Source organism: Chinchilla lanigera, unplaced genomic scaffold, assembly GCF_000276665.1.
Source record: "Chinchilla lanigera isolate Chin_1 unplaced genomic scaffold, ChiLan1.0 scaffold00029, whole genome shotgun sequence".
In the NCBI taxonomy this organism is placed as follows: domain Eukaryota; kingdom Metazoa; phylum Chordata; class Mammalia; order Rodentia; family Chinchillidae; genus Chinchilla; species Chinchilla lanigera.
In genome coordinates this window covers 7,940,379-7,959,951 of record NW_004955430.1, presented here as the reverse complement: position 1 = coordinate 7,959,951, position 19,573 = coordinate 7,940,379, and the positions used below count along the sequence as shown (strand labels likewise).

Here is a 19,573-nt window from a genome sequence, read left to right as displayed (position 1 = left end):
GTTGTCTTGGAGACAAAAAGCGTGAAGAGCGTGGGATTCTGGGCAGTTCCTTTTCCTTTTGGCGCTCAAGCGAGGGTAGGATGTGGAGATCGGTGAGGAGTCGGGCGTTTTATTCTCCTCTCTTGAACTCCCAGGATGTTCTGTACATATTTGGGTTTGTAGGCATCCCAGTGACCGAAATCACCCTTGCCACCCAGGAGCTGGGCATCAGGTACAACTGGAGGAAGAACGAGCAAGCAGTTAGTGGACGCAGGTAGCTGAGGGCACTTGGGGAGTGATGGATAATAGCGGCAGCTATGCACTGGAAGCACTCAGCCGTTATCACTGTTGTAGTGTTATGTATAAATCAGTCACTACCGATTATTTTAACTGTTGTTAGTCCTAGTTGACTGACAGGTAAAAAAATGACATGCAGAGAGATTAAGTAAAACTTGTCCGAAGTGATTCAGTTGGTAGTAATAGAGCCAGATTTTGAACTCACGTATTCTGGGTCCCAGTCCTTGTTCATACTATTGTATTGTGCTTTGCCAAATCTAATGACAAAATTGTAAAGGACAATTTCTGTTTTGTTTGTTTTTTGTTTTTTTGAGACAGGGTCTCACTTTGTAGTGCAGGCTGGCCTTGAACGCACTAGGTAGCCCAGGCTGACCTCAAACTCCTGCCTCAGCCTCCTAAGTGCTGGGATTACAAGCGCTAGCCACCACGCCCCGCTCTGGAAGAGACAATTTCTGAGTGAAGGCTGACTTCCTATTATGCTGTGAGCTTCAAAAAGGCAAAGTTTGTTTGTTTGTTGGTGGGGGTAGGTGGCACTGGGGATTGAACCCTGGGTCTTCACGCTGAGCTACATCCCCAGCCCTTATTTTTCATTTTTATTTTGAGACATTGAGTCACTGTGTTGCCGAGGCAGTCCTCAAATCTGTGTTCCCTCTGCTTCAGCCTCCCAAATTACGGTGATTACAGGTGTACGTCTGCATGCTGGTTTGGGATACTATTTGTTCGCTACACATTTGTATTGCCGGTGCCTGGTGTGTTCCTGCATGTGATAAATGCCTAGGAAGTAGCTGTGGGATACACAAGGGCAGACAAGGTCTCATAGTACAGAACAGAGGAGGGGAAAGGTGAAAGTTAGCACAGATGGTAAATTCAGCAGTGTCCCAAATCCTAGACGTGTGTGTGTGTGTGTGCGTGTGTGTGTGTGTGTGTGTTTCAGCCACAGTATGGCTCCGCCTTTCTTGGAGGCTTATTTAGAATCAAGAAAAGGAAAATACAACATTTTGCCAAACCACACTCAGTGATTCCTCTGCCAACCCAGCCTCACCCTTCTCTTAACAATGCTGCTTTAAAAGATCAAGATTCTACTTTTGTAGAGGTCACATACTGTCTGTCCAGCCGGGGCTAAGTATTCCTCCTGTCTCCGCTGTTGCCCTCTACTTTAGACTTTTGCCAGTTCTTGTCCAGACAGTTTCCTTTGCCTTTCCTTTGTGAATAGAGAGGAGAAATTGTGGCTCCTTTGTTATCATATTCCTGCAGTACCTGGTCTGATTGGGGCTTTTGCATTATATAGAAACTTACATATTATTAATTGAATGGCCTGAACCATATATAAGATTTGAGATTTTTAAAATCTTAAAACAAGCAGGTCTTGAATTTGTGTTGGTTTTACCTTCTAGAATATTTATTTAATGGTGCTGGGGATTGAACCCAGAGCCTCATGCGTGCTAGGCAAATGCTGTCCCACTGAGTTATACCTGCAACCCTACCTTTTGCTTTTCTTAATTGCAACAACTTCTATTTGTTTTCTTGTGTAGGAAGATAAAGGTATTGAATTATTAGCAGTACCTATGTTTCACTGTCTTTCTGCAGATGGTATGTCTGCCTCTACTTCTTCATACAGCAGACATTTGTTGACTATGTACTGTATGCTAGAAACTGTACTACATAACCGATGGAAGAGAAGGGCATAAAGGAGAGGTTTAATCTTCACCTTCAAGTTGATATAGTCCAGGAAGGTGAGGGCAAGGCATATAGAAAAACTTATCTAGTACAGTAACTCTCACAGTGGATATACACATGAGGAATAGTAGAAGCACAGAGTGAGTGATGGTTCTCTTTGATGGGACAGGAAAGATTGTCTGTAGAGGTAATATTTGTTCATGTCATATCAAGATGTTTTGAAGATGTGGTGGCTATGAGACTGGATAGGTAGACCAAGGAGGGGTTGTGGAGAATCTCCTTTAGTTAGAAAAGGAATCTGGACTTTTTTTTTAAACAGTGGGCAATGGGAGATACTTTAAACTGCTTTTCTAAACAACTAGGAGACATAATTAGGATTTTACTTTAAAAAATGATATTCATGGTAGTATAAAGTATGAACCAACAGGGCTTAATACATCTCAGTAGTTGAGCATTTGTTTATGATGCATAAGGCCCTGAACCAGCAGAGTAGGAGCCAGAAGACAGAATCCAGCTTCAAGTTTTATTTCAGTTCCTACAAGCTTAGCTGGGGACTCTTTAGGCCCCAGGTGTGATGTTGGACAGTGGATAAGAAATAGATGATAGTTCCTGTCTTTGAAGGGCTTATTACTTAGTGATAGAGACAGATACAAACAATTTTATTATGTGATAAGGGCAGTTATAGTGATATATCCAAGGTGCTGTGGAAACCCAGAGAAGAAATACCCCACTCAGTTTAAGACTTCAGAGAAAGTTTCCCATGAAAGATGATGTCTGAGAGGTCTCCTCCCCTTCCTCCTCCTCCTTTTTTCTTCTCCTCCTCCTCCTTCTTTTTCTTCTTTCCCTTCTCCTCTTCCTCCTGCTCCTCCTCCTTTGATGGGACAGGAAAGATTGTCCTTCTTCTCCGCCGCTGCCTCCTTCTCTTTCTCCTTCTTCTTTTGTGGTACTAGGGATTGAACCCAGGGCCTTTGCACTGAGCTATATTGCCAGCTCTTTTTATTTTTCATTTTGAGACAGGATCTCACTAAGTCACTAAGTTGCCCAAGGTGGATTTAAACTTTCGATCCTCCTGTCTTAATCTTCCAGAGTGTTGGGATTACAGACTTCTGCCACCGCTATGTGAGCTGTCGTAAGTATGAATAGGCATTAGCCAGCCGGGAAGGAGAGGGCAAGCTCTTCTGGAGATGACTGCTAGTTTGGGGGCTTGTTTGATTGTGAATTTTAGTGCCCCTGACTCATGGCGAGACTATGGAGGGTAGAGCCAGTTTGGAAGGGAAAGGTGATGAGTTCAATTTTGAATATATGACTTGAGGTGCTGGTGGGACACCCAGCACGTATGTTCCTCAGGCAAGCAGAGTCGTGGTGGTAGTCAAAAGACTTACTGTAGTGTCTGAACTATGGGTAGTGACAGGATGATTTAGAGGGACTGTGGAAACAGAGGCATTCAGGAACATTTTTGTGCAAATGAGAGAGGTATAGTTGAGTGTGACTTGACTGCCTGCTATCAGATCCTTGGACTAGTGAAAACATGTCAGCATGTTGGTCAGCAAGTAGGCAGATTTTCAGAAAGGTAACTGTTAGTGAAGTTTCCTGGCTGCAGGTACTATTCTGAGTATTTTACATTTATTAACTGAGTTGATCCTCACAGCACTGCTCTGAATTACATTCATTTTATAGCTGAAGAAGTCAGTGTACAAAATTACATAGGAGAGCTGGACTCTGAATCAAAGCAGTTTTGGCTCTAGCGTCTGATCTTTTAAGTACTACATCTACTATTTTGTGTGTGAGTGGAGGTAATTTGTTTTTTGTTTGTTTGTTTGTTTTTTCTCCGGTACCGGGAACCGAACTCACGACCTTGCGCTTGCCAGGCAGGCGCTTTTGCCGCTGAGCTAAATCCCCAGCCCCGAGTGGAGGTAATTTGTATACAGGTTTTTTTTACAATTATAAAGCCACTTACCTCTCAACTTTTGATAACTGCCAGTGAGGTATAATTTTTCTTATGTGTTGTTTGATATCTTGCATTGTATAACAACATTTCCCACCCTGTCCTATGATAAGTGGGCAGTGATTTTCAATATGTGAGTAAATGTTCTTATTGTAGCAGGTATTTTATTTTATGCACTTGCATTTCTTAGGCATTGTCTCATTTCCCTGTGTTAATTTGGCCTTATGTGCAGAAGAGAATAGGTCCAGCAGAGATTAGCAACACAGAAAAAGAGCAAGAGCCTTTGTGCAACTTTTTTTGGCATATGGTAGTGGTGTGAATTAAGATTATGATTCATACACATTTTTGTTAAATTTATGTCCCTAGTATGGATTTATTTAAATTCAATATACTATTTTATTTAAAGCTGAATGGATGCTAGAAATACCCAATTTATTTTTATTTCTAAAGATACGAGTAATAATACTAGAAAAATAATGTCCTGGACTAAAAAGAATTTGAGAACACACTTCACATTTTCCAGAGTACTTCATATTTAATTTAGTGTCTCTTCTCTCTTCCTAATTATGAGCTGAAGTATAGTTAAAAAGATAAAAACTAATCATGCATAGGCCATAAAGGAAATTTAAACAAATTGCCAAGGATTGGCAATATCAGTAAATATGTGTAACCTAGTCTGATCAATAATAAAAAAGGAGAAATATAGATCATCAATATCAGGAATTTAAAAAGGAGATATCACTACAGACCCTAATTAACCAGTGAGTTGAAAAGTAAATCACAATGAAAGATAAAAAATATTTTTAATTGAATGATGATGAAAAGATGAAATAGCAGACTTGTAGGATGTAGCTAAAGCAGTTTTTAGAGGGAATAGCCTTAAGTGAGTCTGTTTAGTAAAGGAGATTTTTAAAAAGTACTTAGCTTATATTTCAGGATGCTAGAAAAAGGAAAGCAAAGCAAAGTCAAAATTAAAGAAGCAAGATAATATAAGAGCAAAAATCAAAGCAGTAGAAAATGACTAAAAGAAAACAGGTTGGTCATAGTGGCACACACCTGTAATCCCAGCACTCCAAAAGACTGAGGCAGGAAGATCACAAGTTCAAGTCCAGCCCAGGAAACTTATTGATAACAGGGAAACCCTCTTGCAAAACAGAAAAATGGCTAAGGGTGTAGGTCAATGCAAAGGCCTGGGGTTCAGTCCTGTGGTGGATTAACTAATGATGAACTTGTAACACCCAGCTGAACTGAATCAGTGTGGTTCTGGATGTGGAAGGCCCACTTGAAGATTGTTGCCAACAGCTTAAAAGGAGAACTGGAGGGGAAGATGGTGTGCTGTTGATTCTCTTGGAGAGAAGCTTGTTGCTCTGGTTTTCCTGATACAAACTCATCTGTTCTCATCATGTGAGGAGTTCCCATCCTTGCTGTTGCTGAGGATGACTGTGATTCTTTTCGGGGGAGCTCTGGGCTTTACTTTGAGCATCACTTCCTGGCTCCAGTGCACATCCTTCAGCCTCCTGGTGCAGACTTTCTAGCTTCTACCACTGACCTTTGGGCCTTCCCAGTGCAGATCCTTGATATAGACTTGCATGAGACATTGTCTGTGGATTCTAGGCCTCCAGTTGGACTCATGGAGGACACTGCCATGGGCTCTAGGTCTTCAGCTGGACCTACGCAGGACATTGCCATGGGCTCCAGACCCTCAACTGGATTTTCTGGGTCTGTAGTGCATGGACAGATTTCTTGTACTCTTCCGTATTTGACTTTTTGGGTGAATTTTATAAAATAATCCTACAAATTATGTGTCTTATATTAAATCTATTCCCTTGTAAACCCTGACTGCAATAAATCCCTAGTATCTCTCTCCCCCAAAAAAGGAAGGGGCAGGGAGAGAGGAATGAATGAATTGCCAGTATGAGTTATTTGTTTTTGGGACAGCATCTCGTTATGTAGCTCAGACTGGCCTCAAACTCTTGGTGATCCTCCTCACCCTCCCAAGTGCTAGGATTGCTCATACTTGCTTAGCAAGTATGAGTAGTTTAAAATGAGGATATTCCTATATAATCCCAAAGATATTTTAGCAGTGATAAGAGGGTATTAGATGACAAAATAAATTCCTTGAAAACCTAAAAATTAGATGTAAGAATAATTATTTGAAATTTACAGGTAGCACATTTCCTGTTAAAATGGAAAGTGATTCCAATTCCTCCTCTACATTTAAATTCTGGTCTCTTAATAAATTATTCTTGTACTACAAGGATTTCAATATGCTTAAATCCTAGTGTTCTTTCTTCATAAGCTTGTTATGCTTCCTCCACAGTGGGATATCTGACTGGCAGGTAAATTGAAGTCAGCTTCATTTATATTATGTGTTATATTTTGGGGTAGAACTATGATGTCTTTCAGCTGAGTAATTACTTGATTTGAAAAGATTATAGAAGATGATATTAAGAAAGAAAAATAAGCTGGACATGGTTGTGCACACTTGCAATCCCAACATTCTGGGAAGCTGAAGCAGAAAAATCAAAAATTCAGGCCTAGCCTGGGCAACTTAGTGGCTTAGTGAGACCCCTGACTCAAAATATGAAAGGGCTGGGGATGTAGTTCAATGCCAAGGCCCTAGGTTTAATCTCCATCTTCTAGTATTTGTTGGCCTGGTTGGGCAGCCCAAGGGAGATTTTCGTAAGTAAGATCCTGAGTTTAAAAAATACATACATGGAAGACATCAGCAATAACAGTAAGCAGCATGGAGCAGAGCAGAGCAGAGCACAAGAGCCACCTGCATCTTTATTGTCTATTTTTTATACACGTTGTTATCACCTATTTACATTCTTACATGCTGGCCTTATTGGCATATGAGTAGTTGCCCACTGTTAAGTCATGGTTACATAACTGTATCCTGCTGTGCACTTGCACTAGACAGGTCACATCCTCAGGAGTCCTTAGATGCCTCTGAGCCTTGAAGCAATCTAAGTGCTTCCCCACATCCCACCTACTCAAAGGTCAGGGGAGAGTTGTCCCTTGCAAGTGGTCCATAAAGCTGACCCCTATGCACAGAGACCACAACAATACAGGGAAAAACAGAACACTATCAACCCCACTGTCACCGTGGCACAGCTTATTGCTATCCAGTGCTGGGTGGACCCCAAGGATTCCCGCCATTGGTAAGGGGTACTAGTGCAGGGTCTGGATAGTGGGCACCTCCACATCTATCTCTTGCAAATCTTCCTGTACCTGTGTCTTGTGGGCAGGGATAAAATGCAACATTCTACATGTAAGAGAGCACAAGTGCTTCCCTGTGCTGCAGTCAGCAAATCAAGAGCCATGCAGTTTTGCAAAACCATCTTTCTCATTTGAGACATCTCATCCAAAAGCAATATCAAAGCCTGATGTGTAACATTCAAGGCCTGGGCCATATGTTGAGCAAGGGCTTCAACTTGGAGGGCTGGGTCTATGGTCCCTGCCCTTAGCAGTATCAAGGCCATTGGATAAGACCATCAGGCCCACCCATTTAGAATGGTGCCCCCTTTGATACACAGTGTCCCAATTGTGGGGGGTGTCTGTAAGGGTGGATCTGATAGCGCCCTTAACATATGGAAATCTCCAGGTGCAGTGCCCTGTCCAATGTGCAGGTACGTATGGCCAACCCACAGTGCCACAAACTCATAATGCATCTGTAGTGGGCCAGTCAGTAGGCATTATACCTATAAGCTGATGGCCATTGTACCACTTGTTTATGTCATTTACCAATAATGTCTGGTTACACAGGTTGGGAGGTATCCATCCCGCCATTGGGTTTTCCATTGACACATTCACTTGTTGAATACAAAGTGGGGCTACATCCAACAATATTATAGGAGTTCTATCATCCATCCCCAATCATCGTACATAACAGGTCCTAGTCCCTATGGGGTGGATGTGCTTTTCCAGATCAGCGCCTCGATGGCCTGGCATCATTCACCCCAGGCAGAGCCAGTCCAGGGTTGCTGCTGCCAGTCAGTCCAGTTGAGCAGGGAAGTTGGGGTGATCCTCCATGGGAGGCCCTCAGCTGGCTCTGTGGGGAGTTCAGTGCACACCCAACAATGTGATTGTTGGTACACATAGGCAAATGTGTATGGCCATGAAATGACACTGTTAACATGGCTCTTCTTGGTCAGAAGGACAGGGAAGAAAGAGAAATCATTATAAGGAGATCCCATCTTTCTGGGAGGAGGCAGGCCACATGCTCATCCTGTGATAGGATTGTGGCTAGAATCATCTTAACCCCCGGTTTAGAATACCAAACGTGGGTTCCCATTGCTACCAGGGGGTAAGAGAATCAGGGCTAAATCCACCACCCACAGGGGGATGGCCCAAGCAGCCGCAACATCACTGCTTTTAGAATGGTGGCTCCAGAATCAGGGTAAGAGGGCACTGAGGTCTTAAATGGCCAAGTTGAAGTTCAGGGCTGTCTGTCTGTCTTTCTTTCATTGAGTGGATTTTATTTTATTTTACTATTTTTTTCAGGGCTGTATTTCTACAGCATGTTTAAGTCTTTTCCCCCAGGGCTCCAAGAGGTATACCCAGTTGCCCATCAGGAGGTCTGTGGGCGAATCCCAAGTCCACTGATAGCAGCCTCCTGGCTGCATAGGCTCCAATGCAGGAAGAATTAAGGCTCCTTTGATCACCTTAGGACCCTGCACCATGGGTTGAATACACAGATGGACCAGCTCTGCTTTTAGGACGCAGTCCAATGGGCTGGTCATTGAGCAATTGAACCACCTTGGTAAGACCTGCACCCACCCAGAAAACTTTGGAGCCAAATAGGCCAGTTTGGTTTTTAGGAACCTGTTGTATCATCTCTCAGTCATACCAGTGGCCTTTGGCTGGTAGGTCACATGAAAGTGCCATGTGACAGCATTGTCTGTGCCCATTGTTGTTGCTGGGCCGCTGTAAGATGATACTATTCTTAGCAGCAGGATGCTATTCCTAACAGCATCCCATATGCAGCAGTCAACCATTATAAAGCCTTAATGGTGTAAGCTTGGTTGGAAGAGATAACAGGGTAGGCAAAATCTATACCTTTGGCTGTATCTACAGCATTCAGAGCATATCTATGTCCCTGCGAGAGTGGCAGGGGCCTGATATAATCCATCTGCCATTGCTGCAGCCAGTGGGGTGCTCATGGTATCACACCAAGCATTGTGGGACCCTCCTCCAGAGGCCAAATGAGCACACTGGGGACACCTTTACTGTAGGCTTTGACTCAGCAGGAGTCAAGCCCAGGTGCCATTGCTGTGTTACAGTTTATATGGTACAGAGTCCCATATGTCCCCGTTTCTTGGGAAGCCAAAGCACCTCAGCAGAATGTAGCCCTCAGAGAGTGGCTGTTCTCATCAAGGCATCAGCTAAGTCATTTGCTGGTGAGAGGAGGGAGTTATGTCCTGAAACATGATATACTACACAGTTAGTGTCTTGGCCATGTTCCCGTAAGTCTTGCCATAGGTCAGCACCTCACAAGGGACAGTGCCCTGTCTGCCAATCCTGAGCTGCCCAAACTGGCAGGCAAAGCGTCAGCCCCTAAAGATGGCCCAACTGTCCATGCACACATGCAGGGGGCCTTCCTCCTGCATCACAAGTAGCCATACCACCTGCAACTCTGCCCACTGGCTTGACCTGCCTGTTCTGGTTTCAAACCAGAGTACTTGTGTACTGGCTGGGCAGCAACTGCTGTCCATTGCAGGGCTGTGCCACAGCTAGACCCATCAGTATACCAGGTGTCAGCTGGAGATCCCTCTTTCCCTTCTGCATAGGGACTAGGGGCCAAGTCCTGTAGTCCGTCTGCCCAGACCGGTTCCTGGGTGGTGTTCATCCTGGGTCCCAAAACTGTTACCAGTTTGGCTGCCAAGGGGCTAGCTGAGAAAGAGCCCCACTTTTGGAGGTACATCCCCCAGTGTGTGAGAGTGGGGGCCTGTGCCAGCCACTCCTGGGATGGGCTGTTCACATCCATACCCAGCCCTCCATAGGGTATTTTGTCTGCACTTCCACTGTCTGTTGTCCTGTGGTGCTTTCACAGGGACGCAGAGCAGCATACACTGCTGCCAGCTGTTTCTCAATTAGGGAGTACCGGCTCTCGGCTCCCTTCCACAACTGTGACCAAAGCCCAACAGGGTGCTTTGGCTTCTCCTGTTTTTGCCATAGGCCTCAGCCAAACCCATCATCATTCACTGACATGATAAATGGTAGGTTAGAGTCAATGACTCTAGGGCTTGCACCTATGCAGCAGCCCTCTTTGAGTCCTGAAAAGCAGCTTCTGCTGTGTCTATCCAGTCTCATGTAGCACCTTTCTGGATCATCCAGTATAAAGGGTGCGGCAATGTAGCTAGGTGTGATAGGAATGTCCGCCAGAACCCTGGCAAGCCCACATACACCTGCAACGGGCATACTATCGTGGGTCTGAGGTGTGCTTGGATCTTATCAATAACAGCATTGGAAATTACTTTCATCTCACCTGACCAGATAACACCCAAGAGTTTGACAGACAAGCCAGGTCCCTGGACCTTGTTTTCACTCACGGCCCACCCCCATGCCAGCAAAGCTTCCTTCAGGCTGTGTATGGCACCTTCCAAATCAGCAAGGCAACCAGAGGTCAACATAATATCAATATAATGAAACAGTGACAGTGTGTGGCTTAGTCCAGGTGGCCAAGTTCTGGGTCACCAGGCCAAGACAAAGTTGGGCTATTGCCGGGTATGGTGGCGCATGCCTGTAATTCCAGCACTCAGGAGGCTGAGGCAGGAGGATTGTTGTGAGTTCAAGACCAGCCTGGGCAACAAAGTGAGCTCAAGGCCAATCTGAACTGCATAGCAAGACCCTGTCTCAAAAAAACCAAAAAACAATAATTTAAAAAAAAAAGTTGGGCTATGCAGATAGACTTTTGGCAACACCTAGAAGATCTACTGCCTACCCTCCCAGGGGAAGGCAAATTGATCGTGACTGTCAGCTGCAATAACAATGGAGAAGAAGGCATTGGCCAAATTCATGACACAATGGAGTTGCCCAATGGAGGGTCAGGGTGAGACAGTCCTTCGGGTCCCCAGTGTTAGGCACTGCTGCATGCAGCAGAGGAATCACTTTATTCACTTCCTGGTAATCCAGAGTCATTCTCCACATCCCATCTGGCTTCCACAGGGGCCATACTGGAGAGCTGAAAGGCCTCTGTGCTGGGTGTGTCACACCCACTTCTTCCAATTTCAAGGCAGACTGTCCCATCGCTTCATGACCACCAGGCAGGTGGTACTGCTTCACACACACACCCCATGTGGCCTGCATGGTGTGGATGGCCTTGGACTATGATTTTTACCACACAGATTCGCAACCGGAATTATCCCTCAATGGTGTTGAGCCGAGCACCAGTCAGCATGTCCACCCCTAGTATGTATTCAGCAACTGGGAAAGCATAAACATATGGGTCTGGGGGCAAATGTTCAATACCCAAGGTCACCTGGGCCTTCTGGACCATGATGTAGTGACCTCCATACCCTTCTGTGGATGCAGTAGATCCTATAAAACAGTCTGGGCTTCTAATACATGCTGCACATTTGGGGGGCCAGTAAACAGTTACACATGTGGCCTGTGGTCTCCTGGGACCCCCAAGACCTGGGCACCTCAGCATACCTCCTTAATGGGGATAAAAGGAAGCCAGTTTCGCTTCTTCCTGCTTCACCAGGGCTGCTCTGGCCTTCTGGCCCTACTCCACTGACTGGCATTGCTGCTCAGGGCATACCTGCCTCCGCAGAGTCAGCAACGCATCCAAAGCCTGCCCATCTAACTTACCTGCAGCTGGGCGGGCAGCCAGCGGGTCTGGCTATGCTAACTCTTTGGGACATCTCCTGTGGGTTTAACTGTGTGTTATCAGCTCCATCGTTCCCCAGCCATAGCAGCCATGTGGACACTGTTTCACCCACCTTTTGCTTTAAGTGTTTTGTCAGCTCTCACGGCTCCATGGGTGTAGAGATTGTGTATGTTGTGTGCTGGGTAGAGGTAGGTGGCCCTGCTGGTCCTCATCCCTGGGCTGGGGGTTCCTCTACCTCCACTTTTTGACAAATAGCCAGCCTAGCATGTAAAACTAGGGGATTTTTTCCAGGGGGTTGTTTGGACATGAGGACTTTCACTTCTGGAGACATTTCAGGAGGAGGCAGTTCTTCCCATGCCTGGCAACATGAGCTCCGCAGCACCTAGCCATTGCTCAAGGTCCTTCTCTCTGCTGCAGCTGGTCTACTTGCCAGACAAGGTCACCTATCTCTTGATTTACACAGAGGAAGAGAGTGAAGAACAGCCAAGCCACCTGCCCCACCATTTCATGGTGAGGGGGAGGAATTTGTCTGTTGCGTCCAAGACATCCCCAGGCTTGAAACGGACTGTTTCCCAGTCCTCTGGGACCTTCTAAGCCACCAAGAAGGTGGCTACAGGTAGCCATGGTGAGCTGGGGTTCTCCCTCACCTTCAGGCACTGTATGCACAGCCGCAGTGGGACCTCCTACCTCAACATCCTGCTGACTACTCCAGTTTAATCCCCGTGGGTGGCCAAAAGGAGATTCTGTGGGTGAGGTCCCCAGGTTAAAGAATGCATGTGTGCAAGGCATCAGCAATAACAGCAGGCAGCATGGAGCGGAGCAGAGCACAAGAGCCACCTGTATCTTTATTGTCTAATTTTTTTACAGGTTGTTATCTGCTGTTTACATTCTTACATGCTGGCCTCATTGGCACGTGTAGTTCTTCGCTGTTAAGTCATGGTTACATAACTGTCCCACTGTGTGCTTGCACCAGATAGGTCATGTCCTCAGGAGTCCTTAGACACTCCTGGGCTTTGAAACTGTCTGAGTGGTTTCCCACAATATCACCAAAAAAAGGGTTATGCATTTAAAATTTCTATTATTTGAATGAACTTTGGGAACTACACTGTCAAGTATAGTGGTTACTAGCCATATGTTGCTATGTACATTTAAATTAATTATTTAATTTAAATAATTAAACACCTACCTCTACCCAGCACACAGCATACACAATCCATACACCCATGGAGCTATGAGAGCTGACAAAGCAATTAAAGCAAAAGGTGGGTGAAATAGCCGGTGAATAGCTGTGTGGCTGCCGCGGCTGTGGGATGATGGGGCTGATAACACACAGTTAAACCCACAGGAGATGTCCCAAATAGTTAGCATAGCCAGCACCCCTGGTATGAAACGGGTTCTGCAGAATGTGTAGAGGACAGCCCCTTAACACTTAGTGAAGGTCCTGGGGTCAGCCCCCAGTACCACAAATGACACAGCTACCAACAAAATCAGAAAATTATGCCTCCTCATTTGTAGTAGCCACATTAAAACTGTTCAATAACCACTGTGGAGAGTGGCTATCATATCAGTCTATGCAGGGGGAGAGAGAGAGAGAGAGAGAAGTTCTACTACTACAGAAAGGTCTGTCAAATAGTACTGTTCTGGAAATTAGATTTTTGGTGATAAGTTTTGATTTTCAGTTTTTTGAGACAGGTTCTCACTCTATAGCTCAGGTTGGATTCAAATCTGTGGTTCTCCTACCTCTGCCTCCCCAAGTTCGGTATTACAGGTGTGTGCTACCACACCTGACTGGGATAATTATTTTGAATAAGAAAAACAGATATATCGGGATTTTTTGCAATTTGCCAATGTGATTGTATTATTTGGTGCCAGACCAAGCTGGATTTTACATTTTGGACTGTGTCCAAGATACCAGCTAGATAACAGGTATCCAGGTACTCAGAGGAGAGAAATTTCAAATCAGAGCCACCAGCGGCTCATTGATCTCCTTCTCAGCCATTACCTCAGCCATTATCTGAAGGCTCTGTAAAGGACTTTTTTCTTTTTACAAAAATCAATTTTATAAATTGTCCAACATAATTATAGGTACCAAAGTAGGTTGCCTTTTCAAGCCTACAAAACATAATGTGCCACTTTACTTCTAACCAGAAGACCTTTCAAAATCAAGTTTCATGTGGTTTGAAAAGCACAATTTGCCTCTTCACAATTCAAATATATTTAAAGGGACAGAAAAGAGCTTTAAGTAGGGTGGTAGAGTACAATGAAACATTTAGCATTGTTATATAGTGTGTTTTTCTTTCAGATGCCCCAAATTTTTTTTGTCCTTTAATTAGAAATCTTTAGTCTCCTTTTACCTATGTCAAGAAACAGTGTGTCTGGAAAATGACCTGGCCTCTTTGATGACTTTGTTATGATTATGACCCTTTTTATAAGACGGTTTCCATGCTGTGGAAAGTGCCGCCTGCAGCCCTGTTGGGCCTATGCAGATTGGCTGCATTCCACTTGATGTTTTGTGATTCACCTGAAGTTGCTACATTCTCCCTCTTTACCCTTTACTTCCTTCAGAATCAACTTCTAATAGTCTCTTTCCCACATGCAGCCATTGAAAACAGAAATCCACAAACAAATGAGACTATGGGTCGTGGGTCGTGCCTGGAAGACACTGACACTTCCTGATTGGTCCTCTTGATCACCAACTAAAATGCACCCCCTTTGGTGTATTGTTCCTCCTTGCAAGACCTATTTCTACAAGTCCTTGACTATGGCCATGAATTTTCTTAGTAAATGGGAAATAACCATGCCATGCTTTCAGAGTGGTTCTCAAAGTGAAGTCTTTGGGTCACCGACTCATCACCACCTGGGAAGCATTGGAAATGTGGTTCCTGGGCCCCTCCCAAACCTGCAGAAGTCAGAGACTCTGAGAGGGACTCCTCCACTCTATGGCTTAACAAGTCAACTTAGTGGTTCTGGTGTTTCTTTGGTTTTTCGGTTTTTCTCTGGTACCGGGAACCGAACTCACGACGTTGCAACTTAGTGGTTCTGATACATGCTCAAATTTGAAAATCCTTGCTCTCCATGGAATTCCAAATGTAATTCAGTACAGTTATTGGTTAGAGTCAAAACTATAATTGACCTGGTCATTTCTGAGAGTGTAATGGGATGGTACCAAAATTTCATACAGTAGATTTTAAATGAGTGAAGAAGGTGAGATTTCTACACTAGCTATGGTACTCATATATATATATATGTATATTTGTCTATGGATTTTTATTTTCATTAAGGAACTTCTTGATATTAAATCTCTATCATATATATACACAGTTCATTTACTCAATCTTAACTGACTTCTTAAATATTTTAAAGAATAAACATGGCTTGTTCTTCAGCCCTTTCTCTTTTTTAGTTTGGTATCTATCCAGAGGAATTGGAGAATAATGTAAGACTTGCTGTGACTTTGCTAGAAGACATAAATGCTGTTACCAAACAGGTAAGAATTTTTGCCAGGGTTTTACTTTATATGTTTTGGTCTTTAAGGAACAGTCAATTCTTTTCTTCTTTTTTCTGTGCTGTAGTTTGCACCCAGGGGTGCTCTGCCACTGAGCTATATCCCAACACTTTTAAACACCAAAATTCCACCCAAGATCGTCTCTGGGTGGAGGCCCTTATTTATTTTGAGAGTGTCTCACTAAGTTGCTCAAGCTGGCCTTGAACTTGTGATCTTTCTGCAGCAGCACCCTGAGTAGCTGGGTTTATAGGGGTGTGCCAGAGTGCCTGGCAGGAACAGTCAATTTTTTTCAAGTTGTACTATAATTAATTCTCTTTTCTGGAATTTTTATTTTATGAAAAAATAACCCAAAATCACAAAACAAGAGAATAACAATAGTTAATACACTGTGTATCATCTTCAAAGCAGTTACTCAGAATACAGGGTATAGACAAAAAAGATTATCTCTTACAAAGAAATAGACATAAAAAATATAGAATGCTTCACAAATTTGCATGTCATCCTTGCACAGGAGCCATGCTAATCTTCTCTGTATTGTTCCAGTTTTAGTATATGTGCTGCTGAAGCGAGCATAGGAACAGTCAATTCTTGAAGATGTGAGTCCTGATTTACATGGTGACAGGTCTATTAATATCTATGTTAAACAAGATTTATGATCAAAATTACTTTTAAAAGTGACTTGGTAAAAAAGTAACTTGGTAAGAATGCTACTGAGTTAATAGAACTTGGTAAATCTAACCTCTTGCACATAACTCCTATTTACATAAGGTAAGGAAATTTGAAGGCACTTAAGTTTAACATCATTAAGTAGGCAAATAGATATTTACCAAGTATACTCCCACCTATTTGAAAAATTATAATGCAGCTTCCAAAGGAGTTAAATTAACAGCTAAGAAATGGCTTGTACACTGGAAAGAGCTAGCCTAGTACATATTTCTTTAGGAAATAAAGAGCATTTTACTATTGGGTTAATAGTATCCCTTAGCTATTACAGACTGATCAGGTCCACAATCTCCCAAAGGAGTAGATGACAAAGGCTAAATAAAAGAGATAAATGGAATGATTTGAGGGCTCCGGGAGGATCAAAGCCCTCTCACAGAATTCAAGATTCTGTCAGAGCTGAGACCAAGATCGTCTCTGGGTGGAAGCCCTTATTTATTTAGTCATCAGAACAAGGGAGGGGAATACTCAAGAAGGGTGGGAATTGCTCAAGGACTTCTCCAAGTAAGGCATTATGTTAATTTAGGAGAGGTAGCTTAACTCTAGGAAGGTCTCCACCTAGGAGTGAGATGCCTGAGGCATCTTTATCTAGTTGAGGTTGGAGCCAGGTGTCCTTGGCTCTGACTTTGTTTTATCCTTTGAGGCTTCACAGCTTCACCTGCCATTACAGGCCTCAGCCAGGACCAGTTACTCACAGAGGTTCATTTACTATGAGTCCACTGCCCATTTCCAGACAAGGGTCCTAGGCCTTGGACAGACTCACAGGTAAACATGGAAAGCCAGTTGGTTAATTTAAGTCCTGCTTAGAGCTACTTTGCAGTGGTCTCCATCATTTTACTCTTCAGAGTCACTGGTGTCTCTTCAGGTTCTTAATATTTATATACAATTTATACATTTTGTTGTGGTAGGCAGTAAAATACAGTGTTGTCATGATTACTTTCTTCATTGCTGGAATACAGTACTTAACACCTGCAGTTTAAAGGGGAGAGGGTTTTTTTTGTCTCATGGTTTTAGAAGCTGCAGTGCTTGTAAGGCCTGTGGCATGTAGAAGGGCCTGGATGGAGGAAAGCCACTCATGTCATGACATCCAGGAAGAAGAGAAAATCGAGGGAGATTACACTGTTTCAGGTTGTGCCCCCCCCACCTGCCTCATTCAGCCAGGGCCCATCTCCTAACATCACATTTCGCTATACCACCATAATCTAGTCACCTTTCAAAAGCCCCACCTTGAGCATATGAAGCTTTGAGGTTGAAATATAAACCATAATACATTTCACTTGATTTTGAGTGATGTTTGTTCTAAGTCCACAGTATTAAGATACAGTGTCCAATCACATATCAAATCATTGGCGCGATTTTGATCTGCATCAAGGACTCTGTAACTATTTGACAACTTTTCTGTAAGGTGTCTGTGGAGGCTGTGGTTTTCCTTCTCATGTCAATGACCAAGGAGGGCTTCAGAGCCCCTGCCCGTGAGATATGGAGGAGGTACCATTTCAGTCTGTCCTGGAGGAGTGTCTGCATCTGGCAGAAGTCTACGCTGTTGCAGACAAAAGCTTCCTGGTTTACCTATTTGTCTCCATCAGCTGTTTGCTGCCTAGAGGAAAAGCAAAGCCTATGAGCTGTGTGAAGAGTAGAATGATATAGCAATATGTGCATCTTCTGTAAGAAGAGACTTTGTATTAATGTAGGTTTATTTTCACCCAAGTTTGTGGTTTTTTAGCTCTTTATCTCCGCCCCCCAATTTTCCACCACTTGTCCTCTGTTTATGAAGGCATTTAAGGAGCATCCAGAGGATGCTGTTCTCTGGAGGATACTACCAGTGTTTTTTCAAATTGTTCTAAAAGCTAAAAAACCACAAACTTTTTGGGTCTCAAAAAAACCAGAAACCCATACACATGATAAGAAGGAAGGGAGGGAGGGAGGAAGGAAGTGAAGAAAGGAAGGAAAAAAGGAGGAAAGAATAAGATCCATAATGTATAATAGATATTGTGAAAGGGAAAGAACAACTGGGATGGGGGAAAGGAGAAAAAAAGGAAAAAATATATATATACAGATAGCTAAGATAATTGTACTACTAATTTCTGCTAGTTCATTGAAAGGAACAGTTAGTGTTTATATTGTTTGATCGGTCTTACATGCCTGTATCTGGTAAATTTGAGCAACTACTTTAAAGATAACAGTGTGCAATGTAATAGCCATTGTTAATTTCCTATCATCTTGTTTTGAAATTCTGTATCATTTTTATTATTGTTTTATTCTTTTAAAAAACACAATATACGTAGTGCCTTATGTATAAATTATATAGATATGGTACTTTACCTTGAAGAAGACCTGAAGTTTCTTATGGGCATCACGAAAGTTGCTGCTTATGAGTTCCTGTGAATCGGTGAGAAAAGGGCGATCTGACATAGTACAGGAAGTTGTAGCAGCAGCTGCAGATGGATGTGGTTTGTTGTCCTTGGTTTGATTGTGGCACAGAACAACACAATTAAGGGATCTTTTTGAAAAATTCCCGGGGACACATTGGGCATTGTTTTCTGACTTTTTCAAGGCATGGGATTGTAATAGCTATTTCATCAGTACTGAAAATTTGATCTAATATATAACCTTTTTCATTTAGCTTCTGTATTACTGCTGGAGGTTATGTCATAGCTTTTTTGTCTGCACTTGTGGCCTTCTCTGATCGCGAAAGCTTTGGAAATTGTAGTGATTATTGAAGCCACCAAATTATCCATTTCTATCACTAAAAAAGCCACTTTTTCAGGATTTGGTGATGTTCAGAGTTTTTGTAGCCAGGAGTGATAGTGCATGCCTATAGCCCTTGTACTCTGGGAGGCTGAAGCAGGGTGATTGCAAGTTCTAGCCCAGCCTGGGCTACTTAGCAACTTAGTGAGACCCTGACTCAGAATAAAAATAAAGAAGACTGGGATTTGGCTTAGTGTGAATACTTGGGTTCAGTTCCCAAACTGCAGAACATAAATAAGGTATTTGTATTGCATTCTCTTTCATTGTGAAGTAGATTGTTCCTGATTTTTCACCGTCTTATGTATGTTTATGTATCTTGATTCAGCTGTGTATAGTTTTCTCTGTTTACCTAGCTGTGTTTCTTACTGATGAGATCATGCTTTAGCAAATATGAAATTCAGCTTTTGCTTATTTTGTTCCTTAATATGTTAGTAGTCTTGAAATAAATTCACATTTTTAAATCAAGCATTACAACAAAATTGATTATGCCTGATTCTGTCTTATATTATAATTTTAATCACTGATCTATAAAGAGCTAATGTCCCTTCCGTTTGCTGAGTTGTAGGATGATTAATCCCTTTGTTTCCCTAGATTCCTTCTAATCACCTTAGTTTAAAATGGAAGAGCTCACCTCTCTTCTCTTGTGCAGGAGCGTAGGGACCCACCTCAGGTACAACCTCCAACAGAACAGAATAGTACTTGAGAAGAGGAGGTGCTGGGGCCATGTGTAAGTTGCTGCTAAGCTGCAGGTGGCCTTGTCTCAGCACGAGAAGGCATGTGGCTATACAAAAGCATCTACACTGCCATCTTCCCTCCATTCCTGGGCTCTTCAGCACAGTGGATGTAGCGTACCTCCTTTCCTCTGCAG

General features: G+C 43.2%; 1 long non-coding RNA gene across 3 annotated transcripts in view; it reads left to right on the top strand.

Moving 5' to 3' along the window:
* The first annotated feature begins 45 nt into the window (after positions 1-45).
* Positions 46-19,573, top strand: part of LOC102024366 — a 25,114-nt gene continuing 5,586 nt past the window's right edge. Inside the window, exons 1-2 of one of the 3 annotated variants that reach the window (XR_001234570.1) lie at positions 46-211; positions 15,136-15,219. This is a non-coding gene — a long non-coding RNA (uncharacterized LOC102024366). Of the gene's footprint in view, positions 254-15,118; positions 15,220-19,573 lie in introns of all 3 variants that reach the window. The other 2 variants (XR_001234569.1, XR_001234568.1) reach the window with 2 other exon arrangements.